Genomic DNA, 22251 nt, shown 5'->3' on the forward strand with positions numbered 1-22251 from the left:
TACCTTGCACCTTCTTATTGACGATGAAACACAGAAATTGAATCGGAAATTAATACAAAAGGCACAATGCCGACTTAAGTACAAGAAGACTGACACTCTCACTTTCTATGATTTGAACCTCTCCTGTGAGTCCAGTTTTAGATTGCGATGCTTCACTTCAGGTTTACTGTATCCCTTGGACCTTCTAATTGACGATGAAACACAGAGTTTGCATCCGAATTTAATACAACAGGCACAATGCCGACTTAAATACAAGGGGACTGACACTCTAACTTTCTATGATTTGAACCTCTCCTGTGAGTCGAGTTTTAGATTCCGGTGCTTTACTTCAGGTTTACTGTATCCCTTGGACCTTCTTATTTACGATGAAACACAGAAATTGCAACCGAATTTAATACATAATGCACAATGCCGACTGAAGTAAAAGAGGACTGACACTCTCACTTTCTATGATTTGAACCACTCCTGTGTGTCCAATTTACGATTCCGATGCTACACTTCTGGTTCACTATATACCTTGCACCTTCTTATTGACGATGAAACACAGAAATTGCATCGGAATTAAATTAAAAAGGCACAATGCCGACTTAAGTTTAAGAGGACTGACACTCTAACTTTCAATGATTTGAACCTCTCCTGTGAGTCCAGTTTTAGATTCCGATGCTTCACTTCAGGTTTACTGTATCCCTTGGACCTTCTTATTGACGATGAAACACAGAAATTGCATACCAATTTAATACAAAAGGTACAATACCGTCTTAAGTAAAAGAGGAGTGACACACTAACTTTCTATGAATTGAACCTCCCCTGTGAGACCAGTTTTGGATTCCGATGCTTCACTTCAGGTTTACTGTATCCCTTGGACCTTCTTATTGACGATGAGACACAGAAATTGCATCCGAATTGATTACAAATGGCACAATGCCGACTTATGTGCAAGAGGACTGACACTATTACTTTCTATGATTTGAACCTCTGCTGTGAGTCCATTTTTAGTTTCCCATGCTACACTTCCGGTTTACTGTATACCTTGCACCTTCTTATTGACGATGAAACACAGAAATTGCATCCGAATTTAATACAAAAGGCACAAGGCCGACTTACGTAAAGGAAAACTGACACTCTAAGTTTCTATGATTTGAACCTCTCCTGTGAGTCCAGTTTTAGATTCCGATGCTTCACTTCAGGTTTACTGTATCCTTTGGACTTTCTTATTGACGGTGAAACACAGAGTGTGCATCCGAATTTAATACAAAAGGCACAATGCCGACTTAAGTACAAGAGGACTGCCACACTCACTTTCTATGATATGAACCTCTACTGTGAGTCCAGTTTTAGATTCCGATGCTTCACCTCAGGTTTACTGTATAGCTTGGACCTTCCTATAGACGATGAAACACAGAAATTGAATCGGTATTAAATTCAAAAGGCACAATGCCGACTTAAGTACAAGAGGACTGACAATTTAACTTTCTTTGATTTGAACCTCTCCTGTGAGTCCAGTTTTAGATTCTGATGCTTCACCTCAGGTTTACTGTATCCCTTGGACCTTCTTATTGACGATGAAACACACAAATTGCATCCGAATTTAATACAAAAGGCACAATGCCAACTTAAGTACAGGAGGACTGACACTCTCACTTTCTATGATTTGAACCTCTCCTGTGAGTCCTGTTTTAGTTTCCGATGCTTCACGTCAGGTATACCGTATCCCTTGGACCTTCTTATTGACGATGAAACACAGAAATTGCATCCGAATAATACATATGGCACAATGCCAACTTAAGTACAAGAGGACCTACACTCTCACTTTCTATGATTTGAACATCTCCTGTGAGTCCAGTTTTAGATTCCGATGCTTCACTTCAGGTTCACTGCAACCCTTTGACCTTCTTAATGGCGATGAACCACAGAAATTGCATCCGAATTTAATACAAAATGCACAATGCCGACTCAAGTACAAGAGGACTGACACCCCCACTCTCTATGATTTGGAGCTCTCCTGTGAGTCCAGTTTTAGAATCCGATGCTTCACTTCTGGTTTACTGAATACTATGCACCTTCTTATTTACGATGAAACACAGAAATTGCATCCGAATTTAATACCAAGTGCACAATGCCAACTTAAGTACAAGAGGACTGACACTCTAACTTTCTATGATTTGAACATCTCCTGTGAGTCCAATTTTAGATTCCGATGCTTCACTTCAGGTTCACTGCAACCCTTTGACCTTCTTATTGGCGATGAAACACTGTATACCATGCACCTTCTAATTTACGATGAAACACAGAAATTGCATCCGAATTAATTACAAAAGGCACAACGCCGACTTAAGTACAAGAGGACTGACACTCTCACTTTCTATGATTTGAACCCCCCCTGTGAGTCCAGTTTTAGATTCCGATGCTTCACTTCATGTTTACTGTATCCCATGGACCTTCTTATTGACGATGAAACGCAGAGTTTGCATCCGAATTTATTACAAAAGGCACAATGCCGACTTAAGTACAAGAGGACTGACACTTTAACTTTCTATGATTTGAACCTCTCCTGTAAGTCCAGTTTTAGATTCCGATGCTTCACTTCATGTTTACTGTATCCCTTGGACCTTCTTATTGACGATGAAACACAGAAATTGCATCCGAATTTAATACAAAATGCACAATGGCGACTTAAGTACAAGAGGACTGACACTCTCACTTTCTATGATTTGAACCTCTCCTGTGAGTCCAGTTTTAGATTCCGATGCTTCACTTCAGGTTTACTGTATAACTTGGACCAACTTATTGACGATGAAACACAGAGTTTGCATCCGAATTAAATATTAAAGGGACAATGCCGACATAAGTACAAGAGGGCTGACACTCTAACTTTCTATGATTTGAACCTCGCCTGTGAGTCCAGTTTCAGATTCCGATGATTAACTTCAGGTTTACTGTATACCTTGCACCTTCTAATTGACGATGAAACACAGATATTGCGTCCGAATTTAATACAAAAGGCGCAATGCCGACTTAAGTACAAGAGGACTGACACTCTCACTTTCTATGATGTGAACCTCTCCAGTGAATCCAGTTTTAGATTCCCATGACTCACTTCAGGTTTACTATATCCCTTGGACCGTCGTACTGACGATGAAACACAGAAATTGCATCCGAATTTAATACAAAAGGCACTATGCCGACTTAAGTACAAGAGGACTGACACTCTCACTTTCTACGATTTGAACCCCTCCTGTGAGTCCAGTTTTAGATTCCGATGCTTCACTTCAGGTTTACTGTATCCCTTGGACCTTCTTATTGACGATGAAACACAGAAATTGCATCAGAATTTAATACAAAAGGCACAATGCCGACTTAAGTACAAGAGAACTTACACACTCACTTTCTATGATTTGAACATCTCCTGTGAGTCCAGTTTTAGATTCCGATGGTTCACATCAGGTATTCTGTATCCCTTGGACCTTCTTATTGACAATGAAATACAGAAATTGCATCCAAATTTAATACAAAAGGCACAATGCTGACTTAAGTACAAGAGGACTGACACCCTCACTTTCTATGATTTGAACCTCTCCTGTGAGTCCAGTTTTAGTTTGCGATGCTTCACTTCAGGTTTACTGTATCCCTTGGACCTTCTAATTGACGATGAAACACAGAAATTGCATCCGAATTTAATGCAAAAGGCACAATGCCGACTTAAGTACAAGAGGACTGACACTCTAACTTTCTATGATTTGAACCTCTCCTGTGAGTCCAGTTTTAGTTTCCAATGCTTCACTTCAGGTTTATTGTATCCGTTGGAGCCTCTTATTGACGATGAAACACAGAAATTGCATCCGAATTTAATACAAAAGGCACAATGCCGACTTAAGTACAAGAGGACTGACACTCTCACTTTCTATGATTTGAACCTCTCCTTTGAGTCCAGTTTTAGATTCCGGTGCTTTACTTCAGGTTTACTGTATCCCTTGGACCTTCTTATTGACGATGAAACACAGAAATTGCATCCGAATTTAATACAAAAGGCACAATGCCGACTGAAGTAAAAGAGGACTGACACTTTCACTTTCTATGATTTGAACCTCTCCTGTGAGTCCAATTTTAGATTCCGATGCTACACTTCAGGTTTACTATATACCTTGCACCTTCTTATTGTCGATGAAACACAGAAATTGCATTGGAATTAAATTAAAAAGGCACAATGCCGACTTAAGTACAAGAGGACTGACACTCTAACGTTCTATGATTTAAACCTCTACTGTGAGTCCAGTTTTAGATTCCGATGCTTCACTTAAGGTTTACTGTATCCCTTGGAACTTCTTATTGACGATGAAACACAGAAATTGCATCCCAATTTAATACAAAATTCACAATACCGACTTAAGTACAATAGGAGTGACACTCTAACTTTCTATGATTTGAACCTCTCCTGTGAGTCCAGTATTAGATTTCGATGCATCACTTCAGGTTTACTGTATCCCTTGGACCTTCTTGTTGACGATGAAACACAGAAATTGCATCCGAATTTAATAGTAAAGGCACAATGCCGACTTAAGTACAAGAGGTCTGACACTCTAACTTTCTATGATTTGAACCTCTCCTGTGAGTCGAGTTTTAGATTCCGGTGCTTTACTCCAGTTTTACTGTATCCCTTGGACCATCTTATTTACGATGAAACACAGAAATTGCAACCGAATTTAATACAAAATGCACAATGCCGACTGAAGTAAAAGAGGATTGACACTCTCACTTTCTATGATTTGAACCTCTCCTGTGAGTCCAATTTTAGATTCCGATGCTACACTTCAGGTTTACTATATACCTTGCACCTTCTTATTGACGATGAAACACAGAAATTGCATCGGAATTAAATTGAAAAGGCACAATGCCGACTTAAGTTTAAGAGGACTGACACTCTAACTTTCAATGAATTGAACCTCTCCTGTGAGTCCAGTTTTAGATTCCGATGCTTCACTTCAGGTTTACTGTATCCCTTGGGCCTTCTTATTGACGATGAAACACAGAAATTGCATACCAATTTAATACAAAAGGTACAATACCGACTTAAGTACAAGAGGAGTGACACACTAACTTTCTATGATTTGAACCTCTTCTGTGAGACCAGTTTTAGATTCCGATGCTTCACTTCAGGTTTACTGTATCCCTTGGACCTTCGTATTGACGATGAGACACAGAAATTGCATCCGAATTTAATACAAATGGCACAATGCCGATTTAAGTACAAGAGGACTGACACTATCACTTTCTATGATTTGAACCTCTCCTGTGAGTCCATGTTTAGTTTTAGATGCTTCACTGCAGGTTTACTGTATACCTTGCACCTTCTTATTGACGATGAAACACAGAAATTGCATCCGAATTTAATACAAAAGGCACAATGCCGACTTAAGTAAAGGAGAACTGACACTCTAAGTTTCTATGATTTCAACCGCTCCTGTGAGTCCAGTTTTAGATTCCGACGCGTCATTTCACGTTTACTGAATGCCTTGGATCTTCTTATTGACGATGAAACACAGAAATTGCATCCGAATTTAATACAAAAGGCACAATGCCGACTGAAGTAATAGAGGACTGACACTCTCACTTTCTATGATCTGAACCTCTCCTGTGAGTCCAATTTTAGATTCCGATGCTACACTTCAGGTTTACTATATACCTTGCACCTTCTTATTGTCGATGAAACACAGAAATTGCATTGGAATTAAATTAAAAAGGCACAATGCCGACTTAAGTGCAAGAGGACTGACACTCTAACGTTCTATGATTTAAACCTCTCCTGTGAGTCCAGTTTTAGATTCCGATGCTTCACTTAAGGTTTACTGTATCCCTTGGAACTTCTTATTGACGAAGAAACACAGAAATTGCATCCCAATTTAATACAAAATTCACAATACCGACTTAAGTACAAGAGGACTGACACTATCACTTTCTATGATTTGAACCTCTTCTGTGAGTCCAGTTTTAGATTTCGATGCATCACTTCAGGTTTACTGTATCCCTTGGACCTTCTTGTTGACGATGAAACACAGAAATTGCATCCGAATTTAATAGTAAAGGCACAATGCCGACTTGAGTACAAGAGGACTGACACTCTAACTTTCTATGATTTGAACCTCTCCTGTGAGTCGAGTTTTAGATTCCGGTGCTTTACTCCAGTTTTACTGTATCCCTTGGACTTTCTTATTTACGATGAAACACAGAAATTGCAACCGAATTTAATACAAAATGCACAATGCCGACTGAAGTAAAAGAGTATTGACACTCTCACTTTCTATGATTTGAACCTCTCCTGTGAGTCCAATTTTAGATTCCGATGCTACACTTCAGGTTTACTATATACCTTGCACCTACTTATTGACGATGAAACACAGAAATTGCATCGGAATTAAATTGAAAAGGCACAATGCCGACTTAAGTTTAAGAGGACTGACACTCTAACTTTCAATGAATTGAACCTCTCCTGTGAGTCCAGTTTTAGATTCCGATGCTTCACTTCAGGTTTACTGTATCCCTTGGGCCTTCTTATTGACGATGATACACAGAAATTGCATACCAATTTAATACAAAAGGTGCAATACCGACTTAAGTACAAGAGTACTGACACTCTCACTTTCTATGATTTGTACATCTCCTGCGAGTCCAGTTTTAGATTCGGATGCTTCACTTCAGGTATACTGTATACCTTGCACCTTCTTATTGTCGAATAAACAAAGAGATTGCATTCGAATTTAATACAAGAGGCACAATGCCGACTTAAGTACAAGAGGACTGACACTCTCACTTTCTACGATTTGAACCTCGCCTGTGAGTAAAGGTTTTGATTCCGATACTTCACTTCAAGATTACTGTATACCTTGCACCTTCTTATTGACGATGAAACACAGAAATTGCATCCGAATTTATTACAAAAGGCACAACGCCGACTTAAGTACAAGAGGAATGACACTCTCACTTTCTATGATTTGAACCCCTCCTGTGAGTCCAGTTTTAGATTCCGATGCTTCACTTCATGTTTACTGTATCCCTTGGACCTTCTTATTGACGATGAAACGCAGAGTTTGCATCCGAATTTAATACAAAAGGCACAATGCCGACTTAAGTAGAAGAGGCCTGACACTCACACTTTCTATGATCTGAACCTCTCCTGTGTGTCCAGTTTTAGATTGCGATGCTTCAATTCAGGTTTACTGTATACCTTGCACCATCTTATTGACGATGAAACACAGAAATTACATCGGAATTAAATTCAAAAGGCACAATGCCGACATAAAATCAAGAGGACTGACACTCTACCTTTCTATGATTTGAACATCTCCTGTGAGTCCACTTTTAGAATTCGATGCTTCACTTCAGGATTACTGTATCCCTTGGACCTTCTTATTGACGATGAAACACAGAGTTTGCATCCGAATTTAATACAAAAGGCACAATGCCGACTTAAGTACAAGAGGACTGACCGTCTATTTTACTATGATTTGAACCTCTCCTGTAAGTCCAGTTTCAGATTCCGATGTTTCACTTGAGGTTTACTGTATCCCTAGGACCTTCTTATTGGCGATGAAACACAGAAATTGCATCCGAATTTAATACAAAAGGCACAATGGCGACTTAAGTACAAGAGGACTGCCACTCTCACTTTCTATGATATGAACCTCTCCTGTGAGTCCAGTTTTAGATTCCGATGCTTCACTTCAGGTTTACTGTATAGCTTGCACCTTCCTATAGACGATGAAACACAGAAATTAAATCGGAATTTAATTAAAGGCACAATGCCGACTTAAGAACAAGAGGACTGAAACTGTAATTTTCTATGTTTTGAACCTCTCCTGTGAGTCCAGTTTCAGATTCCGATGCTTCACCTCAGGTTTACTGTATCCCTTGGACCTTCATATTGACGATGCAACACAGAAATTGCATCCGAATTTAATACAAAAGGCACAACAAGGACTTAAGTACAAGAGGAGTGACACTCTAACGCTCTATGATTTGAACCTCTCCAGTGAGTCCTGTTTTAGATTCTGATGCTTCACTTCAGGTTTTTCTGTATCCCTTGGACCTTCTTATTGACGATGAAACACACAAATTGCATCCGAATTTAATACTAAAGGCACAATGCCGACTGAAGTACAAGAATACTGACACTCACACTTTCTGTGATTTGAACCTCTCCTGTGAGTCCAGTTTTAGATTCCGATGCTTCACTTCAGGTTCACTGTAACCCTTTGGCCTTCTTATTGGCGATGAAACACAGAAATTACATCCGAATTTAATACAAAAGGCACAATGCCGATTCAAGTTCAAGAGGACTGACACTCTCACTCTCTATGATTTGAACCTCTCCTGTGAGTCCAGTTTTAGATTCCGATGCTTCACTTCAGGTTTACTGTATACCATGCACCTTCTTATTTACAATGAAACACAGCAATTGCATCCGAATTTAATACAAAATGCACAATGCCGACTTAAGTATAAGAGGACTGACACTCTAACTTTCTATGAATTGCACGTCTCCTGTGAGTTCAGTTTTAGATTCCGATGCTTCACTTCAGGTTTACTGTATCCCTTGGACCTTCTTAAAGACGATGAAACACAGAGTTTGCATCCGAATTTATTACAAAAGGCACAATGCCGACTGAAGTAAACGAGTGCTGACACTCTCACTTTCTATGATTTGTACCTCTCCTGTGAGTCCAGTTTTAGATTCGGATGCTTCACTTCAGGTTTACTGTATACCTTGCACCTTCTTATTGTCGATTAAACACAGAAATTGCATTCGAATTTAATACAAAAGGCACAATGCCGACTTAAGTATAAGAGGACTGACACTCTCACTTTCTACGATTTGAACCTCGCCTGTGAGTCCAGGTTTAGATTCCGATACTTCACTTCAAGATTACTGTATACCTTGCACCTTCTTATTGACGATGAAACACAGCAATTGCATCCGAATTTAATACAAAAGGCACAATGCCGACTTATGTATAAGAGGACTGACACTCTAATTTCTATGAATTGAACCTCTCCTGTGAGTTCAGTTTTAGATTCCGATGCTTCACTTCAGGTTTACTGTATCCCTTGCACATTCTTATTGACGATGAAACACAGAGTTTGCATCCGAATTTAATACAAAAGGCACAATGCCGACTTTAGTACAAGACGACTGACACTCTCAATTTCTATGATTTGTACCTCTAATGTGAGTCCAGTATTAGATTCCGATGCTTCACTTCATGTTTACTGTATACCTTGCACCTTCGTATTGACGATGAAACACAGAAATTGCATCCGAATTTAATACAAAAATCAAAATGCCGACTTAAGTACAAGAGGACTGACACTCTCACTTTTTACGATTTGACCCACTCCTGTGAGTCCAGTTTTAGATTCCGATGCTTCACTTCAAGATTACTGTATAACTTGCACCTTCTTATTGACGATGAAACACAGAAATTGCATCCGAATGTAATACAAAAGGCACAACGCCGACTTAAGTACAAGAGGACTGACTCACTTTCTATGGTTTGAACATCTCCTGTGAGTCCAGTTTTAGATTCCGATGCTTAACTTCAGGTTTACTGTATCCCTTGGACCTTCTTATTGACGTTGAAATACAGAAATGGCATCCGATTTTAATACAAATGGCACAATGCCTACTTTAGTAAAAGACGACTGACACTCTCACTTTCTATGATTTGAACCTCTTCTGTGAGTCCAGTATTAGATTCCGACGCTTCACTTCAGGTTTACTGTATCCCTTGGACCTTCTTATTGACGATGAAACACAGAAATTGCATCCGCATTTAATACAAAAGGCACAATGCCGACTTAAGTACAAGAGGACTGACACTCTCACTATCTGCGCTTTGAACCTCTCCTGTGACTCCAGTTTCAGATTCCGATGCTTCACTTCAGGTTTACTGTATCCCTTGGACCGTCTTATTGACGATGAAACACAGAAATTGCATCCGAATTTAATACAAAAGGCACAATGCCGACTTAAGTACAAGAGGACTGACACTCTCACTTTCTACGATTTGAAACTCGCCTGTGAGTCCAGGTTTAGATTCCGATACTTCACTTCAAGATTACTGTATACCTTGCACCTTCATATTGACGATGAAACACAGAAATTGCATCCGAATTTATTACAAAAGGCACAACGCTGACTTAAGTACAAGAGGACTGACACTCTCACTTTCTATGATTTGAACCTCTCCTGTGCGTCAAGTTTTAGATTCCGATGCTTCACTTCAGGTTTACTGTATCCCTTGGACCATCTTATTGACGATGAAACACAGAGTTTGCATCCAAATTTAATACAAAAGGGACAATGCCGACTTAAGTACAAGAGGAATGACACTCTAACTTTCTATGGCTTGTACCTCTCCTGTGAGTCCAGTTTTAGATTCCGATGATTCACTTCAGGTTTACTGTATACCTTGCACCGTCTTATTGACGATGAAACACAGAAATTGCATCCGAATTTAATACAAAAGGCACAATGCCGACTTAAGTACAAGAGGAATGACACTCAAAATTTCTATGATTTGAACCTCTCCAGTGAGTCCAGTTTTAGATTTCGATGCTTCACTTCAGGTTTACTATATCCTTGGACCTTCGTATTGACGATGAATCACAGAAATTGCATCCGAATTTAATACAAAAGGCACAATGCCACCTTAAGTACAAGAGGACTGACACTCTCACTTTCTACGATTTGAACCTCTCCTGTGAGTCCAGTTTTAGATTCCGATGCTTCACTTCAGGTTTACTGTATCCCTTGGACCGTCTTATTGACGATGAAACACAGAAATTGCATCAGAATTTAACACAAAAGGCACAATGCCGACTTAAGCATAAGAGGACTGACACTCTAACTTTCTATGATTTGAGCCTCTCCTGTGAGTCCAGTTTTAGATTCCGATGCTTCACGTAAGGTTTACTGTATCCCTTGGACCATCTTATTGACGATGAAACACAGAAATTGCATCCGATTTAATACAAAAGGCACAATGCCGACTTAAGTACAAGTGGACTGACACTCTCACTTTCTATGATTTGTACCTCTAATGTGAGTCCATTTTTAGATTCCGATGCTTCACTTCATCTTTACTGTATACCTTGCACTTTCGTATTGACGATGAAACACAGAAATTGCATCCGAATTTAATACAAAAAGCACAATGCCGACTTAAGTACAAGAGGACTGACACTGTCACTTTCTACGATTTGACCCTCTCCTGTGGGTCCAGTTTTAGATTCCGATGCTTCACTTCAAGATTACTGTATAACTTGCACCTTCATATTGACGATGAAACACAGAAATTGCATCCGAATTTAATACAAAAGGCACAAAGCCGACTTAAGTACAAGAGGACTGACTCACTTTATATGATTTGAACCCCTCCTGTGAGTCCAGTCTTAGATTCCGATGCTTCACTTCAGGTTTACTGTATCCCTTGGACCTACATATTGACGATGAAACACAGAAATTGCATCCTAATTTAATACAAAAGGCACAATGCCGACTTAGGTACAAGAGGACTGACACTCTCACTTTGTATGATTTGAACCTCTTCTGTGAGTCCAGTATTAGTGTCCGATGCTTCACTTTAGGTTTACTGTATCCCTTGGACCTTCTTATTGACGATGAAACACAGAAATTGCATCCGAATTTAATACAAAAGGCACAATGCCGACTTAAGTACAAGAGGACTGACACTCTCACTTTCTACGATTTGAACCTAACCTGTGAGACAAGTTTTCGAATCCGATGCTTCGCTTCAAGTTTACTGTATCCCTTGGACCTTCTTATTGACGATGAAACACAGAAATAGCATCCAAATGTATACAAAAGGCACAATGCCGACTTAAGTTCAAGTGGACTGACACTCTCACTTTCTATGATTTGTACCTCTAATGTGAGTCCAGTTTTAGATTCCGATGCTTCACTGCATCTTTACTGTATACCTTGCACTTTCTTATTGACGATGAAACACAGATATTGCATCCGAATTTACGACAAAAGGCACAATGCCGACGTAAGTACAAGAGGACTCCCACTCTAACTTTCTATGCTTTGAACCTCTCCTGTGAGTCCAGTTTTAGATCCTGTTGCTTCACGTCAGGCTTACTGTATCCCTTGGACCTTCTTAGTGACGATGAAACACAGAAATTGCACCCGAATTTAATTCAAAAGGCACAATGCCGACTTAAGTATAAGAGGACTGACACTTTCACTTCGACGATTTTAACCTCTCCTGTGAGTCCTGTTCTAGGTTCCGATTCTTCATTTCGGGTTTACTGTATACCTTGCACCTTCTTATTGACGATGAAACACAGAAATTGCATCCGAATTTAATACTAAAGGCACAATGCCGACATAAGTACAAGAGGAATGACACTATAACTTTCTATGATTTGAACCTCTCCTGTGAGTCCAGTTTTAGATTCCGATGATTCACTTCAGGTTTACTGTATACCTTGCACCTTCTTGTTGACGATGAATCACAGAAATTGCATCCGAATTTAATACAAAATGCACAATGCTGACTTAAGTACAAGAGGAATGACACTCTCACTTTCTATGATGTGAACCCCTCCAGTGAGTCCAGTTTTAGATTCCGATGCTTCACTTCAGGTTTACTATATCCTTGGACCTTCGTATTGACGATGAATCACAGAAATTGCATCCGAATTTAGTACAAAAGGCACAATGCCACCTTATGTACAAGATTACTGACACTCTCACTTTCTACGATTTGAACCTCTCCTGTGAGTCCAGTTTTAGATTCCAACGCTTCACTTCAGGTTTACTGTACCCCTTGGACCTTCTTATTGACGATGAAACACAGAAATTGCATCAGAATTTAATACAAAAGGCACAATGCCGACTTAAGAACAAGAGGACTGACACTCTAACTTTCTATGATTTGAGCCCCTCCTGTGAGTCCAGTTTTAGATTCCGATGCTTCACTTAAGGTTTACTGTATCCCTTTGACCATCTTATTGACGATGAAACACAGAAATTGCATCCGATTTAATACAAAAGGCACAATGCCGACTTAAGTACAAGTGGACTGACACTCTCACTTTCTATGATTTGTACCTCTAATGTGAGTCCAGTTTTAGATTCCGATGCTTCACTGCATCTTTACTGTATACCTTGCACTTTCGTATTGACGATGAAACACAGATATTGCATCCGAATTTAATACAAAAAGCACAATGCCGACTTAAGTACAAGAGGACTCCCACTCTAACTTACTATGCTTTGAACCTCTCCTGTGAGTCCAGTTTTAGATCCTGATGCTTCACGTCAGGCTTACTGTATCCCTTGGACCTTCTTAGTGACGATGAAACACAGAAATTGCACCCGAATTTAATTCAAAAGGCACAATGCCGACTTAAGTATAAGAGGACTGACACTTTCACTTCGACGATTTGAACCTCTCCTGTGAGTCCAGTTCTAGGTTCCGATGCTTCATTTCAGGTTTACTGTATCCCTTGGACCTTCTTATTGACGATGAAACACAGAAATTGCATCCGAATTTAATACAAAAGACACAATGCCGACTTATGTAAAAGAAGAGTGACGCTATCACTTTCTATGATTTGAACCTCTCCTGTGAGTCCTGTTTTAGAATCCGACGCTTCACTTCAGGTTTACTGTATACCTTGCACCTTCTTATTGACGATGGAACACAGAAATTGCATCCGAATTTAATACTAAAGGCACAATGCCGACATAAGTACATGAGGACTGACACACTCACATTCTATGATTTGAACCTCTTCTGTGAGTCCAGTTTTAGATTCCGATGCTTCACTTCAGGTTTACTGTACGCCTTAGAACTTCTTATTGACGATGAAACACAGAAATTACATCCGAATTTAATACTAAAGGCACAATGGCGACTTAAGTAAAAGAGGACTGACACTCTCACTTTCTATGATTTGAACCTCTCCTGGGAGTCCAGTTTTAGATTCCGATGCTTGACTTCAGGTTTACTGTATCCCTTGGACCTTCTTATTGACGATGAAACACAGAAATTGCATCCGAATTTAATACAAAAAGCACAATGCCGACTTAAGTATAAGAGGACTGACACTTTCACTTCGACGATTTGAACCTCTCCTGTGAGTCCAGTTTTAGATTCCGATGCTTCATGTCAGGTTTACTGTATCCCTTGGACCTTCTTGTTGACGATGAAACACAGAAATTGCACCCGAATTTAATACAAAAGGCACAATGCCGACTTACGTATAAGAGGACTGACACTTTCACTTCGACGATTTGAACCTCTCCTGTGAGTCCAGTTCTAGATTCCGATGCTTCATTTCAGGTTTACTGTATCCCTTGGACCTTCTAATTGACGATGAAACACAGAAATTGCATCCGAATTTAATACATAAGACACAATGCCGACTTAAGTCAAAGAAGAGTGACACTATCACTTTCTATGATTTGAACCTCTCCTGTGAGTCCAGTTTTAGAATCCGACGCTTCATTTCAGGTTTACTGTATACCTTGCACCTTCTTATTGACGTTGAAACACAGAAATTGCATCCGAATTTAATACTAAAGGCACAATGCCGACATAAGTACAAGAGGAATGACACTATAACTTTCTATGATTTGAACCTCTCCTGTGAGTCCAGTTTTAGATTCCGATGATTCACTTCAGGTTTACTGTATACCTTGCACCTTCTTGTTGACGATGAAACACAGAAATTGCATCCGAATTTAATACAAAAGGCACAATGCTGACTTAAGTACAAGAGGAATGACACTCTCACTTTCTATGATGTGAACCTCTCCAGTGAGTCCAGTTTTAGATTCCGATGCTTCACTTCAGGTTTACTATATCCTTGGACCTTCGTATTGACGATGAATCACAGAAATTGCATCCGAATTTAATACAAAAGGCATAATGCCACCTTAAGTACAAGATTACTGACACTCTCACTTTCTACGATTTGAACCTCTCCTGTGAGTCCAGTTTCAGATTCCAATGCTTCACTTCAAGTTTACTGTATCCCTTGGACCTTCTTATTGACGATGAAGCACAGAAATTGCATCAGAATTTAATACAAAAGGCACAATGCCGACTTAAGAACAAGAGGACTGACACTCTAACTTTCTATGATTTGAGCCCCTCCTGTGAGTCCAGTTTTAGATTCCGATGCTTCACTTAAGGTTTACTGTATCCCTTGGACCATCTTATTGACGATGAAACACAGAAATTGCATCCGATTTAATACAAATGGCACAATGCCGACTTAAGTACAAGTGGACTGACACTCTCACTTTCTATGATTTGTACCTCTAATGTGAGTCCAGTATTAGTATCCGATGCTTCACTTCAGGTTTACTGTATCCCTTGGAGTTTCTTATTGGCGATGAAACACAGAAATTGCATCCGAATTTAATACAAAAGACACAATGCCGACTTAAGTAAAAGAAGAGTGTCACTATCACTTTCTATGATTTGAACCTCTCCTGTGAGTCCAGTTTTAGAATCCGACGCTTCACTTCAGCTTTACTGTATACCTTGCACCTTCTTATTGACGATGGAACACAGAAATTGCATCCGAATTTAATACTAAAGGCACAATGCCGACATAAGTACAAGAGGACTGACACACTCACTTTCTTCGATTTGAACCCTCCTGTGAGGCCAATTTTAGATTCCGATGCTTCACTTCATGTTTACTGTATACCTTGCACCTTCTTATTGACGATGAAGCACAGAAATTGCATCCGAATTTAATACAAAACGCACAATGCCGACTAAAGTACAAGAGGACTGAGACACTCACATTCTATGATTTGAACCTCTCCTGTGAGTCCAGTTTTAGATTCCGATGCTTCACTTCAGGTATACTGTACGCCTTGGACCTTCTTATTGACGATGAAACACAGAAATTACATCCGAATTTAATACAAAAGGCACAATGCCGACTTAAGTATAAGAGGACTGACACTTTCACTTCGACGATTTGAACCTCTCCTGTGAGTCCAGTTCTAGATTCCGATGCTTCATTTCAGGTTTACTGTATCCCTTGGACCTTCTAATTGACGATGACACACAGAAATTGCATCCGAATTTAATACAAAAGACACAATGCCGACTTAAGTAAAAGAAGAGTGACACTATCACTTTCTATGATTTGAACCTCTCCTGTGAGTCCAGTTTTAGAATCCAACGCTTCACTTCAGGTATACTGTACGCCTTGGACCTTCTTATTGACGATGAACCACAGAAATTGCATCCGAATTTAATACTAAAGGCACAATGCCAACAGAAGTGCAAGAGGGTTGACACACTCACTTTCTACGATTTGAACCCTCCTGTGAGCCCAATTTTAGATTCCGATGCTTCACTTCATGTTTACTGTACACCTTGCACCTTCTTATTGACGATGAAGTACAGAAATTGCATCCGAATTAAATACAAAAGGCACAATGCCGACTAAAGTACAAGAGGACTGAGACACTCACATTCTATGATTTGAACCTCTCCTGTGAGTCCAGTTTTAGACTCCGATGCTTCACTTCAGGTTTACTGTACGCCTTGGACCTTCTTATTGACGATGAAACACAGAAATTGCATCCGAATTTAATACTAAAGGCACAATGCCGACAGAAGTACAAGAGGACTGACACCCTCACTTTCTACGATTTGAACCCTCCTGTGAGCCCAATTTTAGATTCCGATGCTTCAGTTCATGTTTACTGTATACCTTGCACCTTCGTATTGACGATGAAGCACAGAAATTGCATCCGAATTTAATACAAAAGGCACAATGCCGACTATAGTACAAGAGGACGACACTCACACATTCTATGATTTGAACCTCTCCTGTGAGTCCAGTTTTAGATTCCGATGCTTCACTTCAGGTTTACTGTACGCCTTGGACCTTCTTATTGACGATGAAACACAGAAATTACATCCGAATTTAATACAAAAGGCACAATGCCGACATAAGTAAAAGAGGACTGACACTCTCACTTTCTATGATTTGAACCTCTCCTGTGAGTCCAGTTTTAGATACCGATGCTTGACTTCAGGTTTACTGTATCCCTTGGACCTTCTTATTGACGATGAAACACAGAAATTGCATCCGAATTTAATACAAAAGGCACATTGCCGACTTAAGTACAAGAGGACTGACACTCTCACTCTCTATGATTTGAACCTCTCCTGTGAGTCCAGTTTTAGATTCCGATGCTTCACTTCAGGTTTAGTGGATTCCTTGGACCATCTTATTGACGATGAAACACAGAGTTTGCATCCGAATTTAATACAAAAGGCACAATGCCGACTTAAGTACAAGAGGACTGACACTCTCACTTTCTATGATTTGAACCTATCCTGTGAGTCCAGTTTTAGATTCCGATGCTTCACTTCAGGTTTACTGTATCCCTTCTACCTTCTTATTGACGATGAAACACAGAAATTGCATCCGAATTTTATACAAAAGGCACAATGCCGACTTAAGTACAAGAGGGCTGACACTTTCACTTTCTGCGATTTGAACCACTCCTGTGAGTCCAGTTTTAGATTCCGATGCTTACCTTCAGGTTTACTGTATCCCTTGGACCTTCTTATTGACGATGAAACACAGAAATTGCACCGAAGTGTAATACAAAAGGCACAATGCCGACTTAAGTACTAGAGGACTGACACTCTAACTTTCTATGCTCAGAACCTCTCCTGTGAGTCCAGTTTTAGATTCCGATACTTCACTTCAAGATTACTGTATACCTTGCACCTTCTTATTGACGATGAAACACAAAAATTGCATTCGATTTAATACAAAAGGCACAATGCCGACTTAAGTACAAGAGGGCTGACACTCTCACTTTCTATGATTTGTACCTCTAATGTGAGTCCAGTTTTAGATTCCGATGCCTTACTTCATGTTTACTGTATACCATGCACCTTCTTATTGACCATGAAACACAGAAATTGCATCCGAATTTAACACAAAAAGCACAATGCCGACTTAAGTACAAGAGGACTGACAGTCTCACTTTCTACGATTTGACCCTCTCCTGTGAGTCCAGTTTTTGATTCCGATGCTTCACTTCAAGATTACTGTATAAGTTGATCCTTCATATTGACGATGAAACACAGAAATTGTATCCGAATTTAATACAAAAGGCACAACGCCGACTTAAGTACAAGAGAACTGACTCACTTTCTACGATTCGAACCTCTCCTGTTAGTCCAGTTTTAGATTCCGATGCTTCACTTCAGGTTTACTGTATCCCTTGGACCATCTTATTGACGATGAAACACAGAGTTTGCATCCGAATTTAATACAAATGGCACAATGCCGACTTAAGTACAAGAGGACTGACACTCTAACTTTTAATGATTTGGACCTCTCCTGTGAGTCCAGTTTTAGATTCCGATGCTTCATTTCAGGTTTACTGTACCCCTTGGACCTTCTTATTGACAATGAAACACAGAAATTACATCTGAATTTAATACAAAAGGCACAATGCCGACTTAAGTAAAAGAGGACTGACACTCTCACTTTCTATGATTTGAACCTCTCCTGTGAGTCCAGTTTTAGATTCCGATGCTTCACTTCGGGTTTTCTGTATCCCTTGGACCTTCTTATTGACGATGAAACACAGAAATTGCATCCGATTTTAATACAAAAGGCACAATGCCGGCTTAAGTACAAGAGGACCGACACTCTCACATTCTATGATTTGAACCTCTCCTGTGAGTCCAGTTTTAGATTCCGATGCTTCACTTCAGGTTTACTGGATATCATGGACCATCTTATTGACGATGAAACACAGAGTTTGCATCCGAATTTAATACAAAAGCACAATGCCGACTTAAGTACAAGAGGACTGACACTCTAACTTTCTATGATTTGAACCTCTCCTGTGAGTCCAGTTTTAGATTCCGATGCTTCACTTCATGTTTACTGTATCCCTTTGACCTTCTTATTGACGATGAAACACAGAAATTGCATCCGAATTTAATACAAAAGGCACAATGCCGACTTAAGTACAAGATTGCTGACACTCTCACTTTCTGCGATTTGAACCTCTCCTGTGAGTTCAGTTTTAGATTCCGAAGCTTAACTTCAGGTTTACTGTATCCCTTGGACCTTCTTATTGACGATGAAATACAGAAATTGCATTCAAATATAATAGAAAAGGCACAATGCCGACATAAGTAAAAGACGACTGACACTCCCACTATCTATGATTTGAACCTCTTCTGTGAGTCCAGTATTAGATTCCAAAGCTTCACTTCAGGTTTACTGTATCCCTTGGACCTTCTTATTGACGATGAAACACAGAAATTGCATCCGAATATATTACAAAAGGCACAATGCCGACTTAAGTACAAGAGGACTGACACTCTCACTTTCTACGATTTGAACTTCTCCTGTGAGTCCAGTTTTAGATTCCGATGCTTCACTTCAGGTTAACTGTATCCCCTGGACCTTCTTATTGACGATGAAACACAGAAATTGCATCCGAATTTAATACAAAAGGCACAATTCCGACTTAAGTACAAGTGGACTGACACTCTCACTTTCTACGATTTGAACCTAGCCTGTGGGTCCAGTTTTAGAATCCGATACTTCACTTCAAGATTACTGTATACCTTGCACCATCTTATTGACGATGAAACACAGAAATTGCTTGCGATTTAATACAAAAGGCACAATGCCGACTTAGGTACAACAGGACTGACACTCTCACTTTCTTTGATTTGTACCTCTAATGTGAGCCCAGTTTTAGATTCCGATGCTTCACTTCATGTTTACTGTATACCTTGCGCCTTCTTATTGACGACGAAACACTGAAATTGCATCCGAATTTAACACAAAAAGCACAATGCCGACTTAAGTACAAGAGGACTGACACTTTCACTTCCTACGATTTGAACCTCTCCTGTGAGTCCAGTTTTAGATTCCGATGCTTCACTTCAGGTTTACTGTATCCCTTGCAGCTTCTTATTGACGATGAAACACAGGAATTGCATCCGAATTTCATACAAAAGGCACAATGCCGACTTAAGTAAAAGAGGACTGACACTCTCATTTTGTATGATTTGAACTTCTCCTGTGAGTCCAGTTTTAGATTCCGATGATTCACTTCAGGTTTACTGTATACCTTGCACCTTCTTATTGACGATGAAACACAAAAAATGCATTCGAATTTAATACAAAAGGCACAATGCCGACTTAAGTACAAGCGGACTGACACTCTCACTTTCTACGATTTGAGAGTCTCCTGGGAGTCCAGTTTTTGATCCGATGCTTCATTTCAGGTGTACTGTATACCTTGCACCTTCTTATTGATGATTAAGCACAGAAATGGCATCCGAATTTAATACAAAAGGCACAGTGCCGACATAAGTACAAGAGGACTGACACTCTCACTTTCTACGATTTGAACCTCTCCTTTCAGTCCGGTTTTAGATTCCGATGCTTCACTCCAGGGTTACTGTATCCCTTGAACCTTCTCATTGACGATGAAACACAGAGTTTGCATCCGAATTTAATACAAAAGGTACAATGCCGACTTAAGTACAAGAGGACCGACACTCTCACTTTCTATGATTTAAAAGTCTCCTGTGGGTCCAGTTTTAGATTCCGAAACTTCACTTCAGGTTAACTGTATACCTTGCACCTTCTTATTGACGATGTAACACAGAAATGTATCCGAATTTATACAAAAGGCACAGTGCCGACATAAGTACAAGTGGACTGACACTCTCACTTTCTACGATTTGAACCTCTCCTGCGAGTCCAGTTTTAGATTCCGATGCTTCACTTCAGGTTTACTGAATACCTTGCAACTTCTTATTGACGATGAAACACAGAAATTGCATCCGAATTTAATACAAAAGGCATAGTGCCGACATAAGTACAAGAGGACTGACACTCTCACTTTCTACGATTTGAACCTCTCCTGTGAGTCCAGTTTTAGATTCCGATGCTTCACTTCAGGTTTACTGTATCCCTTGGACCTTCTCATTGACGATGAAACACAGAGTTTGCATCCGAATTTAGAACAAAAGGCACAATGCCGATTTAAGTACAAGAGGACTGACACTCTCACTTTCTATGATTTGAACCTCTCATGTGAGTCCAGTTTTAGATTCCGAAGCTTCACTTCAGGTTTACTGTATACCTTGCACCTTCTTATTGACGATGAAACACAGAAATTGCATCCGAATTTAATACAAAAGGCACAATGCCAACTTAAGTACAAGAGGACTGACAATCTCACTTTCTATGATTTGAACCTCTCCTGAGAGTCCAGTTTTAGATTCCGATGCTTCACTTCAGGTTTACTGTATACCTTGGACCTTCTTATTGACGATGGAACACAGAAATTGCATCCGAATTTAATACAAAAGCCACAATGCCGACTTAAGTACAAGTGGACTGACACTCTCACTTTCATTAAATTGAACCTCTCCTGTGAGTCCAGTTTTAGATTCCGATGCTTCACTTCCGGTTTACAGTATCCCTTGGACCTTCTTATTGACGATGAAACACAGAAATTGCATCCGAATATAATACAAAAGCCACAATGCCGACTTAAGTAAAAGAGGTCTGACACTCTCACATTCAATGATTTGAACCTCACCAGTCAGTCCAGTTTTAGATTCCGATGCTTCACTTCAGGTTTACTGTATCCCTTGGACCTTCTTATTGACGACGAAACACAGAAATTGCACCCGAATTTAATACAAGAGGCACAATCCCGACTTCAGTAAAAGAGGACTGACACACTCACTTTCTATGATTTGAACCTCTCCTGTGAGTCCAGTTTTAGATTCCGATGCTTCACTTCACGTTTACTGTATACCTTGCACATTCTTATTGACGATGAAATACAGAAATTGCATCCGAATTTAATACAAAAGACACAATGCCGACTTAAGTACAAGAGGACTGACCATCTCACCCTCTAAGATTTGAACCTCTCCTGTGAGTCCAGTTTTAGATTCCGATGCTTCACTTCAGGTTTACCGTATCCCTTGGACCTTCTTATTGACGACGAAACACAGAAATTGCATCCGAATTTAATACAAAATGCACAATGCCGACTTAAGTAAAAGAGGACTGACACTCTCAGTTTGTATGATTTGAACCTCTCCTGTGAGTCCAGTTTTAGATTCCGATGCTTCACTTCAGGTTTACTGTATACCTTCCACCTTCTTATTGACG

Source organism: Schistocerca americana, unplaced genomic scaffold, assembly GCF_021461395.2.
Source record: "Schistocerca americana isolate TAMUIC-IGC-003095 unplaced genomic scaffold, iqSchAmer2.1 HiC_scaffold_14, whole genome shotgun sequence".
In the NCBI taxonomy this organism is placed as follows: Eukaryota; Metazoa; Arthropoda; class Insecta; order Orthoptera; family Acrididae; genus Schistocerca; species Schistocerca americana.